This window comes from Typopeltis vanoorti, chromosome 19, assembly GCF_054136105.1.
Source record: "Typopeltis vanoorti isolate ZY-2024b chromosome 19, IOZ_Tvanoo_1.0, whole genome shotgun sequence".
In the NCBI taxonomy this organism is placed as follows: Eukaryota; Metazoa; Arthropoda; class Arachnida; order Uropygi; family Thelyphonidae; genus Typopeltis; species Typopeltis vanoorti.
Window position 1 is genome coordinate 59126146 of NC_143567.1, and position 14666 is coordinate 59140811.

The 14666-nt window shown below is 35.7% G+C and overlaps 1 pseudogene; it reads right to left on the reverse strand.

Annotated features, from left to right (window-relative positions):
* Window positions 1–9814: 9814 nt before the first annotated feature.
* LOC150096151 (general transcription factor II-I repeat domain-containing protein 2 pseudogene) lies at window positions 9815–10747 on the reverse strand (annotated as a pseudogene).
* Between the last annotated feature and the right edge of the window lie 3919 nt (window positions 10748–14666).

Below are 14666 nucleotides of genomic sequence, written 5' to 3' on the forward strand. Positions count from 1 at the left end.
CAGTCCATCTAATGTTGTAAACCTAAAGTACATTAGTATTGGTACAATGCGTGGAATAATAAGGATAGGGGTAATCCGGGAACACTGCTGATACCAAACATGGAGCTTTTCGAGCCACTTCAGACTTCCCATCGGCGACTAGAATCGCAGACGATGAAATTCATTTACAACCTAAACACCCAAGGTAAAATTATACCCAAGGTAAAAAAACTTTCTACATCTATCTCTCATCCTGAGATCTTTATTTAATAAGGTCAAAGCACCTTATGGTAACTTGTTTTGGTAAAATATTTATAAGCTCTGTATTACTTAAACCTTGGTATTTCTAAGCCTGGCTCCCACTGATGAGACAATAAAGGTCGAAACCGATCTGGGTAGTGGCCCCTCGCCTTTAATGCATGGCATCATACATCTCTTCAAGAAGATGTGCTCTGCATTTAGGGTAAATACTAAGAATAGTGATCAGAGCTTATTCCACCTTTACCTTATATATATATTGTTGAAATTAGGATTTACTCGGGATGTATACATTTATGAAAATAAATTTAACTGACTAGAACCCGAGAAAGTATAACAAAAACCTTTAATACATCACAACTAGTTTCATCGGTGCTCCGACTTCTTTAGGTGAGAAATAAAAACATAAGATATAAAATAACACGGTAAAAAATGAACTTTACAGCTTAATAAAAAGCAGAATAGTAACAGTCATATTTGAATAGGTGACCGCGTGCTACCGTTGGCATGAGTAGAATGTGTGCGACAGCTAATTTTTGAGCGCCAGTACTGGATTACTGCGCTATGGGAATCAGGCAAATTGTAGCTAAGATTATTGTTTAAATGTGAAGGGTCCAGAACTATTTCTTTTGATTCGATAATTCTTCTTTCTAATTCATCCTTGCAAATATATAAATTAGTAGTGCGTTCCCAATCAACTTGATGTGGCTGTTCTTCAAGGTTAGAGTTTGCCGAGAAAAGGACATGACTGGAAAGGGCGCTCGCTCGTGCTCTACTGTAGGAGATGTCACGTCTATGTTCCTCAAGACGAAGTGAAACAGATTTGTCTGTCTGTCCAAAATAAGGTCGACCACAGTTGCACAAAACTTTATAAACACCAGGAAAATGCAGATGGTTGTGTTTTTGTTTTGGTCGACTCAGAAAAGAACGAAGTTTTGGCAGCGTAGTATAGTCGGCCTTTATGTTGAATTTTTTTAGAATCTTAGCTAGTTTTGGGGTAAGAGTGCTGATAAAAGGTAACTGTATATGAGTGATAGGGTTGGAGTCATCTTCTTGTCGAGGATGTTGGCGTGGTCTCAAACGTTTAGTGATGTTACGAGACGAATATCCATTATTTAAGAAGGTGTTTTTCAGGAAGTTAAGCTCTGTTTGAAGGTCTTCTTCTGTGGAAATGAGACATCTTGCTCGATGGGCGAGGGTGGAGATGATGCCCAGTTTCTGAGGTGGGAAGTGATGAGAAGAACCATGTAAATATCTATCAGTGTGGGTGGTTTTTCGAAAAATTGAAAATTTAAGACAGTCAGGAAATCTACTGATCTTTAGATCCAAGAAGGGGAGAACGCCGTTAATCTCTAGTTCAGATGTGAATTTAATGTTTTGATGTTGGTTATTTAAATGGTTTAGGAAGTTTTGCAGTTCCTCTAGACTATGTCCCCAAATAAGGAAGACGTCATCAATGTAACGTAACCACAGTTTAGGTTTCAAAGTAGCTGAGGAAATAGCTTTCTCTTCAAAATCTTCTAGAAAAAAGTTAGCTAAGACTGGAGATAGAAGGCTGCCCATAGCTAAACCGCTAGTTTGTTTGTATATTTTCTCTTCGTAGCAGAAATAGCCGGAATTGATGCAGTGAGTTAGAAGAGCGAACACTTTTTTAGAAACCTTGTCCTTAAGAAGACTCAGAACTTCATCTTTAGGAACATTCGTAAACAGAGATACGATGTCGAAACTCACCATTCTGTCCGAGTCTAAAAGATTCAAATTTTTTATTTTTGAGATGAAATCTTCAGAGTTTTTGATGAAGGAAGAAGAATTGCCAACTAAATGTTTTAAAGAAGCTGCAAGATATTTAGACAGATTGTACGTAGGTGAGTCAATCCCTTCCACAATAGGTCTTAAAGGGGTGTCAACCTTATGGATCTTAGGCAAGCCGTACAACCGAGGAATGAGGGGATGGAGAGAGCGGAGAGATAGTCTTGTGTGTCTAGGAAGTTCAGAAGTTGATTTCAGAAGATTGTTTGTACGGTTATGAAGTTCTCTTGTGGGATCACTTTCTAGCCTAGAATACGTATTAGAACTTAATAAGTTGTTAATCTTTGAACGGTAGTCAGCTTTGTCTAAGATTACAGTTGCATTCCCTTTATCAGCAGGTAAGATAATAATGTCATTGTTGCTACGAAGTTGGTGTATTGCTTTCCTTTCTGTCAGAGATAGACTATCTGTAGGACGACGACTGTTGCTCATGGTAAAGATGGCATCGATTCTAAGTAGATTCACAGTTTGTTTTGGTAATTGTGCAGCTGCCTTTTCAACTTTTGTAAGAAAGAGTTCTTTAGGAATGGAGGTCGGAGAAGGAACGAAGTTAAGGCCCTTTGAGAGCACACTAAGTTCTGCAGGAGAAAGTGTGTGAGAGGATTTGTTAATCACAACATTTTTTAAATTTTGTAAATTGATATGGGATTGGCGAGTTTGCTCCTGTTTAAGTTGGTTGAATTTTCTGATAAGAATTAATTTGTTGGAGAGTTGCGATCTAGAAGCACGGAGAGAGAGCTCATATTTTTAATATCAATCCAGGACCTGTTATCTAAAGATGAACTTAAATTATTTTCAAAAGAATCTCTTTTGCAGAACAAAGAAGCTAATGTGGACTTGGTATCTGCGATTCTTTCATATAATAAATCAAGTTTAGCCTTGTGATAGATATTATGAGCACGTTTAGTGCGAATCGATTCTTTGAAATCTAAAATCTTTGGGATGACAGAGTGAAATTTGCATCTTTTAAGAAAAACTAACCTATTAATAAAAAGTCCAATTTTTACCAGAATTTTTTCATAATCCTTGATAAGTCAGTTAACTTTAAATTTATTTTTATAAATGTATACATCCCGAGTAAATCCTAATTTAAATAATATATATATATATATTCCGCAGGGGCACTGCAGAACTGCAGCACCCCCATTTTTCTCGATATATAAATTTATTTATTAATTTATTTATATTTGCTTGTAATATTTAATTTTATCATCAACAATCTAAACAATATATATATATATATATATATATATTTATATTGTTTGGATTATTTGGATTGGTTTTAATCCATTTCCCAAGTAAGCAAACAGACAAGTAAGTCAAGTTTGCGCCTGCAAGTAGTGCAAGTCTTTCTAGTGCAAAGTTTCTACATATATATACTAGGGGGCTCTCCTCCCCCGGCGCCTACGGCGCTCAAACCCCCCCCCCCCGCGTTCCGGGCTGGTAAGACAAAAAACGTGACATAAAAACGTTTCAAAATTCGTTTTCAAAATTCTTATCTTTTTATATATAGAGAGTAGATATATCACAACCGAGAATACAATCTACACTATACTCGACGTCACCATTTCACCGAATACCAAATTGAATTACATTATGAATGACAATACAATAGCACTGGGTAACAAATACAGCTCTTTATAACAGCCTGTTTACACCGTTATATATACGCACCCTAAAGCGGAAGCTTTAGGGTGCGTTTAGATTAAGTGCACTGGTCAATGGAAACTGACCAATGAAAAATGGGGGACGATATATGAGAGTACGCCTAATAAGTAAGCGATTACTTTCTTCCAACAAGTGGAACAGTCAAATAAATAGAGAATACAGTAGAACTCGGTTATAACGAATTCCACGGGACCGCATATATTTGTTCGTTATATCCAAAAAGGTCATAATTTGAGCGAATTAAAAATGTTTTCAGATTTTTCTCAGCATAGGTATATTGGGTAATATATATACATATAAAGACCAAAAATTTATTTTTAAAACTTCACATTTTTACATAAAAAATCATCAAGCGTGCTTTGCTTTGCACAAGACGCATATTTCATACGTTTGAAATTGTTCCTTATACCACTAAGATGCTCGAATCTGTCGTCTGAACTTACAGATCGCGATTCCACAAATCTTGTTAAAATATGTAAAGCACTTTCTGCTTCACACCAGGTAACGATTTTCTCATCATTGCTATTTTCTTTCTCGGAGTCACTACTACTATTATCTTCTTCTGGTGTATGAGAGATTTGTTTTAAGATGTCCGCGTCTGTCGGTATACCCGAAATTGCGACGCCATTATCAATGTCTATAAAATTATCAATCTCTGCGCATGTTTCAAAATTGTTCAAGTTTCGCGCTTTTAACCACGCTGATAACGGTAAGTTATATTCTTCATCTTCTTCAGATTCGCACTCCTATTCCGCAAGACCGTCACAGTTTTGTATCGTAGACGATGACACCAAATTCCAAGCATCACTCATTAAACGTATTGCGTGAAGTACACTGATCTTCGAGTCGTAAGCATAAGCATTTTCCGCGGATTTTTCTCTGCGTTCTATCAGTTCCAAGACTAACAGACGACGAAAATGGGATTTAAAACATCTAATTACGCCTTGATCAAGTGGTTGCAAGACAGATGTCACATTCGGTGGCAAAAAAAAACAAGTTTTATGTATGTTAAATTAGCCACTACAGGATGGGCAGGACAGTTGTCTATCAACAAAATTTTCCGGTTTTCACTGCGAAGATTTTTATCCCACTTGCGAATTTCATTTTCGAAAATTGAAGATCTCATCCAGGCCTTCTTATTCGCTGTATAATCAACGGGAAGTTTCTTTATGTTTTTAAAGCATCTAGGCTTTGCCGATTTTCCAATTACAAGAAGTTTTCTTTTATCGCTACCGGTCATGTTCTCACAAACTAAAATTGTGAGTCTATTTTTGATAAGTTTTCTGCCAATGCACTTTTCGTTTTTAAATTGAAAAGTTTTATCGGACGTTAAATTATAAAAAAACCCTGCTTCGTCTGCATTATAAATGTTGTTGTATCCATACGAAGTATGTCAGAAAAAACGTTTTTTTTTTAATGGACAATGCCTCGCCACTTACTTTTGCGTAGACAATATTGTTTCTGTTCTTAAAGCGATCAATCCACCCATTGTTGCATTTAAAATCGCTATAACCAAGTTGAACAGCAAATTTTTAGGGTTGAACTTTCAAAATTAGTCCGCTAATAGGAAAGCCAGCGGTTCCTTGCACTTTAAACCACGAAAGAAGTGCCTCGTCAACGTCACTTTTATTACGCTTTTTAAGTTTTTTACACTTCGATAAATTGTTTTCAAAAGCTTTCAGAGTCAACTCGCGATTCTTCCAAATTGTTGATATTGTAGATGGGGACAAACCATACTTCTTTGCTACTGTCAGATTTGATTGGCCACTTTCCACCTCCCGTATAATTTCTACTTTTTCGGAAACCGATAAAATTCTCCGTTTGACTCCTGACATTTTTCCACAACCAGAAAATGCGTACGTATGAAATGTCAGTAAAGGAACGACTAACGTGTATTATTCGTTCGTTATTCCCGTGAAATGAATTCGTAATAAACATGAAATACATGTATTAAATCAAATGTAATTCAAATATACTTTCAAAATTATTCGTTATAAACGTGAATTCGCTGTAACCGTGATCGTTATAACCGAGTTTTACTGTACTTCTTTTTACTAGTAGAGTTCGTATTCAGCACCATTTTTATGATTCTTTCGGATATTTTTGCTTAATTGTTCATCTGTCCAATGATACAGTCCGCTCTGGGAAACTGCTGATAATGACTAGAACACACGGCCGGATGTCCTATCTGATGGCAACCACACAAAACTTCTGGACTGCATATTGTGCTCTAAGATAAGCATGTTTGTGATAAGCATGAACGAGAGAGTTTTAAACTGGGGAAAGTCTCCTGGGCGTCTGAGACTAACTTAGCTTTGAGGAGGAGGGGAGAGGACTATAAGGTGATTTAGAAATATCTGAAATGCTGTTTTCCTTCTTTTCAGCAGGTTAAAGAAGCAAAGTGTTTAACATTCCGAAGTACTCTCTCTCTCTCTCTCTCTCTCTCTCTCTCCGTGTGTGTGTGTGTGTGTGTTTTCCCCTCTTTTTTTACTATGAAATTGGATGAATTTAATATTATCCATTTAACTCTACTGTTTTATTATTTTGCACGTTTCTTTTTTTTTTTTTTGTTAATTATTCTGATTTATATTAGAATAATTGTTTACAGTCTGTGAAAATTAAAGTTGAAAAACCGATTCGAGTCCCTAGCTATTTAATAAACCAAAACTCAATATTACAAACTTCTGATATCGTCTCAGATGTCTGGCTGTTACACATCATATTTCGATAATTTCGAGGTTACTAATTCAATAGAAAAACATTGAAAAAAAGAATGCTGTGAAGTAAAAAAAATAAAATAAAATAAAATAAAAATCAGAGGTATATAATACAGGATTATGGAAAAACCAGCTGCTATTGGTACTGCTTTATTTAAATGACATGCTCATTAAAATAAAAATAAAAAATCTAATATATACTTGAATCCGGTATTTATTAGAAGATGTCATGTAATCGATAGAAATATGTAGTCGATGAGAGTGCAAAATGAAAGAGGTCCGGAAGCGGTCACAAAAGATTAAAGATAATTCAAAATATCAGCTTTTCTAAAGAATACTTGATTAAACTGTGATAACTTCCAAATGATGCACACCGGAAATGTATTAATTATATAAACTGTATACCACAAAATTTGTCCATACGTTTTGTTGCAAGTCCTTCCTACACACATATATATATATATATATATATATATATGTTTCGACCTTTATTAAGGTCTCATCAGTGGGAGCCAGGCTAGAAATACCAAGATTTTAGTAATACAGAGCTTATAAGTATTTTACCAGAACAAGTTACCATAAAGTGTTTTAACCTTATTAAATAAAAATCTCAGGAGGAGATATAAATGTAGAAAATATTTTACCTTGGGTATAATCTTGGTATTTCTAGCCTGGCTCCCACTGATGAGACCTCAATAAAGGTAGAAACCAGTCTGGATAGTGGCCCCTTGCTTTTAATACAAAGCATCATACATCTCCTCCAGGAGATGCGCTTTGCATTAAGGGTAAATATTAAGATTAGTGATCAGAGCTTGTTCCACTCTTACCATGAGTTGCCTTGGTCTTGCACTATGTAGGGTCAGCTAGACTTGCAACACTTGCAGGCGCAAACTTGACTTGTTTGTCTGTTTGCTTACTTGGGAAATGGAGTAAAACCAGGTTTAAAATAGCTTGGTATCTTTAACATAATATATATATATATATATATATATATATATATAATTCTGATAATCTGCTCCTGTTCCAGTTTGTATCCGTTTTAATAAACAAGTAAGGAAATGATTCATGGATCACACAACCATCTTTTCTTAACTCCAGTTTAGTTGTCCAGTTGAAACCAAAATTTTTTGTGAGGATCACAAATACCAAATATAATCAAAATTCAAGGATGTTTCAATATCTAGGAAACGAACAAAAAAAAAAAAAAAAAAAAAGAAAGAAAGAAAGTGCTTCCCATTCTACAAAAAAATATCTAAAACTACTGTTCAATAGCTGTGGATCTTTTGAATGTTATAAATAGATATATTTGAGCCCATGACGAAATACTAATTATGTTATTTCCAATCTAATCATGCTATTTAACCTTCAATTTTTATTTATAGAAATTTTCCCCAAACATAACATTAATGAATATTAATACGCCAAATAACAAAAATACTTTTTTTTTTTTTTGCATAAATTGCTTTCTCCTGTGTTTGTTGTACTTCGGAAGCGCTTCCCGCTCACCCAGCCCTAGTTACTATGCTGCTAAAAATACAAATATTATGAGGTGCAAGAAATCAAATTCTCAAAGAAATTCGAACAATAACAAAGATAATAATGATCGCTTTAAATAAAGCATTGGACTGCGATCTGAGATGTAGAGTAGCTTTTCTTACTTATAATATTAATAAACTTTACTGAACAAGGAAATGCCTTTTAAGAGAAATAAAACACACTTTTCAGAGGTTATATCAACAACACCAGTTCATCGTAACGGAAAGTAGAACCACAGTGTTTTGAATTTTTGAAGAGATTCGTCAGCATAGACAAGGTTGCTACGATGTCACAAGTAGTTGAATCATCTGCGTGGCGTTGATTTGTCGCTGTATACATTTCCTGCTAGCAAGAATTCTGACTGCATGGCTGTCTAAGCCATGCATATAAAGAATCTGGAAAACTGTTTGTTGACTAATATTGTCAGTATTATGAATTTCCTGCTAATAGTGTCAGCAAGGAAAAGTAATTTGCTAACCGGAGGAGGTGTTTATATAATAATAACAATACAATTTTATGCATAATGTGATATGTTATACGCATAACTTTCTTATATTATAATGTAACAATGAACTATTTTTATTCTCAACCTAGTTGATATATACTTACACAGTCGCAAAGCGACTATATATTTAGACCAAGTTTTGTTTATATATATATATATATATATATATATATATATATATATATATATATATATATAAACAGAACTTGGTTGTTTAAAAAAAACTTCAAATTTTATTTTTATTAAATCATTTGCAGGCTTTTTTTCCCGTCGTACATTTATTACCGTGATTTAATGGTTAGATAATTCGAAAATCTTACTCCAGACACCAAGTCTAGAACTTTTTTTTTTAAAAATCAGGCCTTCAATAAGCGAGGCAGTAGTATCATATCGAACGATGAAATTCATCTATCACAAAGCACATTCACAAATTCATGTTCACGGTACAATTCCGACTAGTAAACCTGCTTGACTGGAGAAGGGGTACGCTGACTTGGCTAACCAGGCTGGTTATAGTGTTGGCATTAAACTATCAGCACTATAACATAAAAATAATAAATTTAAAAAATAAATAAATAAAAGAGAAGGAGAGAGAGATCAAGGCACTTAAAGGGTATTCTTACATTAAACACCAAAGTGTCACCAATTTCAATTATCAGCCTCATACGATCTGTGAACCGCATGTTTGACATATCTAGTTATCGCATATGCTTAATGAAGTATTTCTTTCCTAAGGAAAGTATTGAATACATTCCATGACCTTCTTCAAATTTTTATTTTTTGGGAAAGTAGTGTTTTGACATTTGTTTTGTCCTTTATCTAATGTTTTGCCCATTCATCTATCACAAAGCACATTCACAAATTCATGTTTGAAAAGAACTGCTCGCAGCAGTAAGTTGTTCCGAACACAGATGCATATTTCAATGCATGTCTCCTCAAAGTGGGAAATTCATCATTGCTTATGTAACGTTTATAGAACTCAAGCAGTGGGAGGTTTGCACCAAGCTTTCAGCTTATCATCGCTTTGCAGCTGAATGATTTTATGTTGTAGGTTATCAGGCACATCAGTTGGTTCCACATTGAACGTGGAATTGAAGTTGGTTCATGTAGAACAGGGGTGATGGAACTTTTTTTCTGCCAAGGGCCGTTTGGATATTTATAACATCATTCGCGGGCCATACAAAATTCTCAGCTTAAAAATTAACCTGCTATATTTCGTCAAACATTTAATTAACTTACCTCTAATGTGATGGCTGGAACTGCTTCTCTTTGGTGAGGAGTGTGATGTTAGCTGGTACTGATGATGTTGCTACTCGCAGCTGCTTTTCTAGGTTTGCATCAGTCAGTCTGGAGCGCAGTCGACTCTTTGCGATGGTAAGTTTGAAAAGAACTGCTTGCAGCAGTAAGTTATTCTGAACACAGATGCATATTTCAATGCATTTCTCCTCAAAGTGGGAAATTCATCATTGCTTATGTAACGTTTATAGAACTCAAGCAGTGGGAGGTTGTTGTACCTAGCTTTCAGCTCATCATCGCTTTGCAGCTGAATGATTTTGTGTTGTAGGTTATCAGGCACATCAGTTGGTTCCACACTGAACGGTGTAGCAAAGATGTTCAATTCCATTTGTTTACTTTTCATGTCCTTGATTCTTTCATTAAATGCCTCAATTAGTTTTGCACATTCACCAGCATATTCAAGTGTTGTAGATGGCTTTTGTCCTTCCAGAGGGGGGAAATGCACCATATTATTCCTTTCTAGTTGCACTTTCCACAGCCTTAATTTAGCTTCAAATGATTTCACGTTTGAAAGCAGGGAGCTGAGAAGCTGGTTGGGTCCCTGCAGCTTGAAGTTCAGCTCTGAGAGGTACTTGGTAATGACCACCATGAACGCTAGATCACATAGCCACTTGCTATCATTGACAGGTTTTCCCTTCATCTTCATGAACTGGTTGACTTCATCCCACTGTTCGTAAAACCCCATGAGCATGTTCCCGCGACTCAGCCACCGCACTTCACAGTGATAAACAAGATCACCGTACTCAGACTCAAGATCATTCAGCAACTCCTTAAACTGGCAGCTGTTAAACCCTCTGCTTTTGACAAAATTTATGCATGACACTATTGTTGACATCACATTGTTGAGCCGCAACGACTGTGCACAGAGACTTTCTTGGTGTATGATGCAGTGGCATATAATTAAATCACTTGGATCAATACTGAGACGATTCAGTTCTTTCTTGACAAATGCAATTAACCCTTTTTGCGAGCCAACCATGGCTGGAGTTCCATCTGTATAAGGCCACTTAACTTTTCAAATGTTATCTCAAGTTTTTTCATTGATAAAACAAGTCTCTTAAACAAGTCCTCACCTCTTGTGGTACCATGCATGGCTTCCAGTGACAGCAGTTACTCTCGCGTGTCAAACTCTGTAGTTATCCCAAGAACGAAAACGGCCAGTTGAGCAGTATTTGTTATGTCCGTTGTCTCGTCACAAGCCAGAGAGAAAAATTGGAAATCTCCTGCAGAATCCTTCAATGTTTTTTCAATATCTTGTGCTAAGTCAGTAATCTGATCTGAGATGGCTCTCTGAGACAAACTAACACTCTGAAACAATTTTACTTTGTCTGGTGCTAACAACTCCGCAGCAGTCACCATGCACTCTTTCACAAATTCTCCCTCTACATGAGGCCTCAGCTTCTTTGCGATTAGCTCGCTCACTACATAACTCGTCTGAATAACGTTGTCTCTGTCACAACGAGGCCTAGTGAAAGCAGCTTGTTGTGATTCCAAACTCCGCTGAAGAGCATTGATTTTATCCAGACGCATTCGGCCTCCTAGTTCATTGAGTTCGGCATGTTTTGAGCTGTAATGACCCTCCAGATTGACTTTTTTCATTACTGCTAACGCATCGCCACAAACTAGGCACACAGCTTTGCCTTCAACAAAAAATAATCATTTGTCCATTTCTCTTGGAAAGATCGATACTCTGCATCAACTTTTCTTTTCTTTGTAGTCGCCATTTGTAGGATGTCACACCACTTAAGTTTTAATAACTATCTAGTTTGTGTGTGTGTCGCCAGCGACGCGATTATTTTGCTTTGATCGCTGTTCTAATCCTGCATCTTGGATTTGGAACATATCCCACGTTCGTACCATCGACTCTCGAGGTCTTCTCGTCGGCTGCCGCGGCAGCCGACTAGAAACAAACTTGTCTGTCCAGTCATGTACTCGTACAAGCAAGGAACGTCCTGTAATGGACGTTCCTTGCTTGTCTCTCAAAATTTACGATTTTTTTTTATTCACTTATAAATTTATGTTGCTATGAAAAAAAAAAGCTCCTAGATTTATTGAATTTCGAGTTCCGCTTACGGGACTCGAAATTCAATTGCCTTGGCAGGGCCAGACCAAATGATTTCGCGGGCCTTATACGGCCCGCAGGCCGGACGCCCCCCCCCCCCGATCTAGAATAAGAGAATCGCTTATAAGGACTTTTAACTTAATGCAAGTTAGCGGTCTTCTAGAGAGGCTGCAGGGTTTTCCCCTCCCGGAAACTCGGGTTTTTCCTTAAAAAGATGCATAAATAGAAAACAACCTCTGTCAACATACTACTGGCTTCGTAGTGCTAGTTCCTTCGACTGTAATAACAACCAACTATAACCTTCTCTGTTTACTGTTTCCGGGAAGTGTCTTTATCTTTGGCATTTCTTGCACTGGTTTGTTTTGTGTTTCTGTTTTTAGTGCAAATAATTCGTTGAACTCATTTTAAATACAATAACTTTCAGGAAAAAACCAGTAACACTGTAAACCAAACGAACTGAATCAAATGGCTAACACGGGATATATTTTTTTTCTATTTCTTTTTATTATTTTTACATATTTGTTTCGTATACCATTGATTTTTTTCCAACATTAAATACAGAATCAAATCCAATTTAATTTTTTAATTACTTTTTTTTTGTAATATTAAATTCAATACTTGCCTGCTTTTCTTCGTGATAACTTCCATAACACTAGATCTGTCTACCTAATCGAATCTATAACCATGTAAGAAAGATGGTTAGAGGTTCGATTCCAATTACGAGCAGAGAAACTTTTTTATGCGTTTTTCACGACATTTGGAGTAGGGAGTAGGTAAAAAGAAACTAATTTTCAATCCAGCAACTTAGCAAAATAGAACACACACACACACACACAACACACAAATAAACACCAGTCAGGGTTAAGACCATTCTGTAAAAAGACATTGAGGATTTATTTTATTAAATACTTCTTACAGTTTTTAGATTGTGTTCATTACAATGCCTGTTGAGTTAGATACGTAAGTCCAATATTCCCTCTAAGTCAGGGAAACAAATGCGCAAATCATGATGTCTTCTGAGCAGCAATTAGGTTGGAGGAATGGGGGAGGGCAAAACTGATTTTAGAAAAAGTACATAACATCCGTTATATTTATAAGCTCTCAAAATTATATTAAGAAATGGAGAAATTACATATTTTTATTCAGCTGAAAATATAATTGTACATAAAATATACATAATCTTAGTTTTTTCCAACGAATTCGTTTCGTCACGATAACTTAAAACTTCGTGCCTCTTTAAGTTTCTTAATGTCATCGTGATTGTTCCGCACCGATCTTTGTACCGTACGCTTTGATATCTTGGTGGGATCGTTCTTATTGATCAATTGCTGCGTTGATATCACGATAACACACGCACTTCGTTAGTGTATCGTCTTTTACAGTGAACAGTAGGCTGAACCTTGTGCACAGGTATGCGGCAGCTGCGCAGTTTAGAGGAAACGTTGCGTATGTCTGTAAAGCTGCTTGAAATATGAAATTAAAATTCAGTTCCTCCGTAGAGCAGCTGGAAGAACGATAGAATAACGTACCTTTCGATTAGCTCCGAGTTCGCTGTACGTCATGAGAGAAAAAAAACCTAAACATTGTTCTTTCCATGTATAAAGTCTATATAAAATAGCCTCTTTCGACTGAAGATGAGTAGCCGATCGCCTACAAATGAATGTTTAAAAAAAAAAAAAAAAAAATCCAGCATGCAGGCCAATCGGCCAGAGAACACGCATAGTTAATTAAGAGACAGAAAATACGATTATTGGGCGGTAGATGGTAATGTGTTAATCGTGTAAAGTTAGTGCCCTTCCGTGATAAGAGTTCGGCCTCCTTGGAAATGTCACGTAATAATAATAAATAATTGTTTGCTGGCTGTACACCATTAAAAAAAATACTCGATATTTTTCGGTAGACAATACGCCTTAATTATACATAAAAATCATAATAGAAAGGACGAAAAAAAATTATAAATATATACATATTTGAATAAATAAATAAATAAATATATATTTTTTAAAGTCGTTTAATGAGCTCTATATAATAGTTACTCTCAAACAGTTTTGAGTGTTACAAATTACTAAAGAATAGTACTGAAATTTTATTTTAAAGAAAAGTTGGTAACCTAGAGCAGCCTTGTTAATAACCTGAGAAACGTTTGGTGACCTATAGTATATTTAGCTCATGGTTAAATGTCGCAAATACTGATATATAAACAGTGTGTTCATTTGCGACATGTTTCAGTTTTTTGAACCTTTTCAATTTCAAAGACTTGAGTCAAGATTCGGCTGCTCCTACTGTAAAGCTTTCCTTTTTCAAAGCAACAATAATATAATAAACGAATTTTTATTTATTTTATTTATTTTTAGTGACCGTGAAAAACAGTTAAACACTAAATATCCTCAACCAATTGCCTAATGCGTCAAACCATTAGATATGCTACAGAAAATGACAAGAAAGAAAGAGGGCAAACGAGGTAACATTATTTCATAAAGACGCTGTCTGACCGCAAAGTTTACAAAAAAAAAAAAAAAAAAAAGCTTTTGCAAAAGAAACAAATGCTTCAGTGAGTACAAATACAGATGAAGTAATGCAATACGCTCTACTTCTAGAGAATAAATAAGCAGTGAATACGATGACCGTATTAGTACAATAGTGAAATATTTCGGAATGCAAAAGGAGAAAGATTACACGATTCTCTATTCAAATACTTTGAATGAATCACCAGTATTCTGAACAACTATGCAGTGCTAACCCCCCCTTCCCACCTCCTTGTCAAGTACGTAGCGATAATAATGGTGATAATATCACCATGAAATTCTTTATTTGCTTAATAACTATGATATTTAGT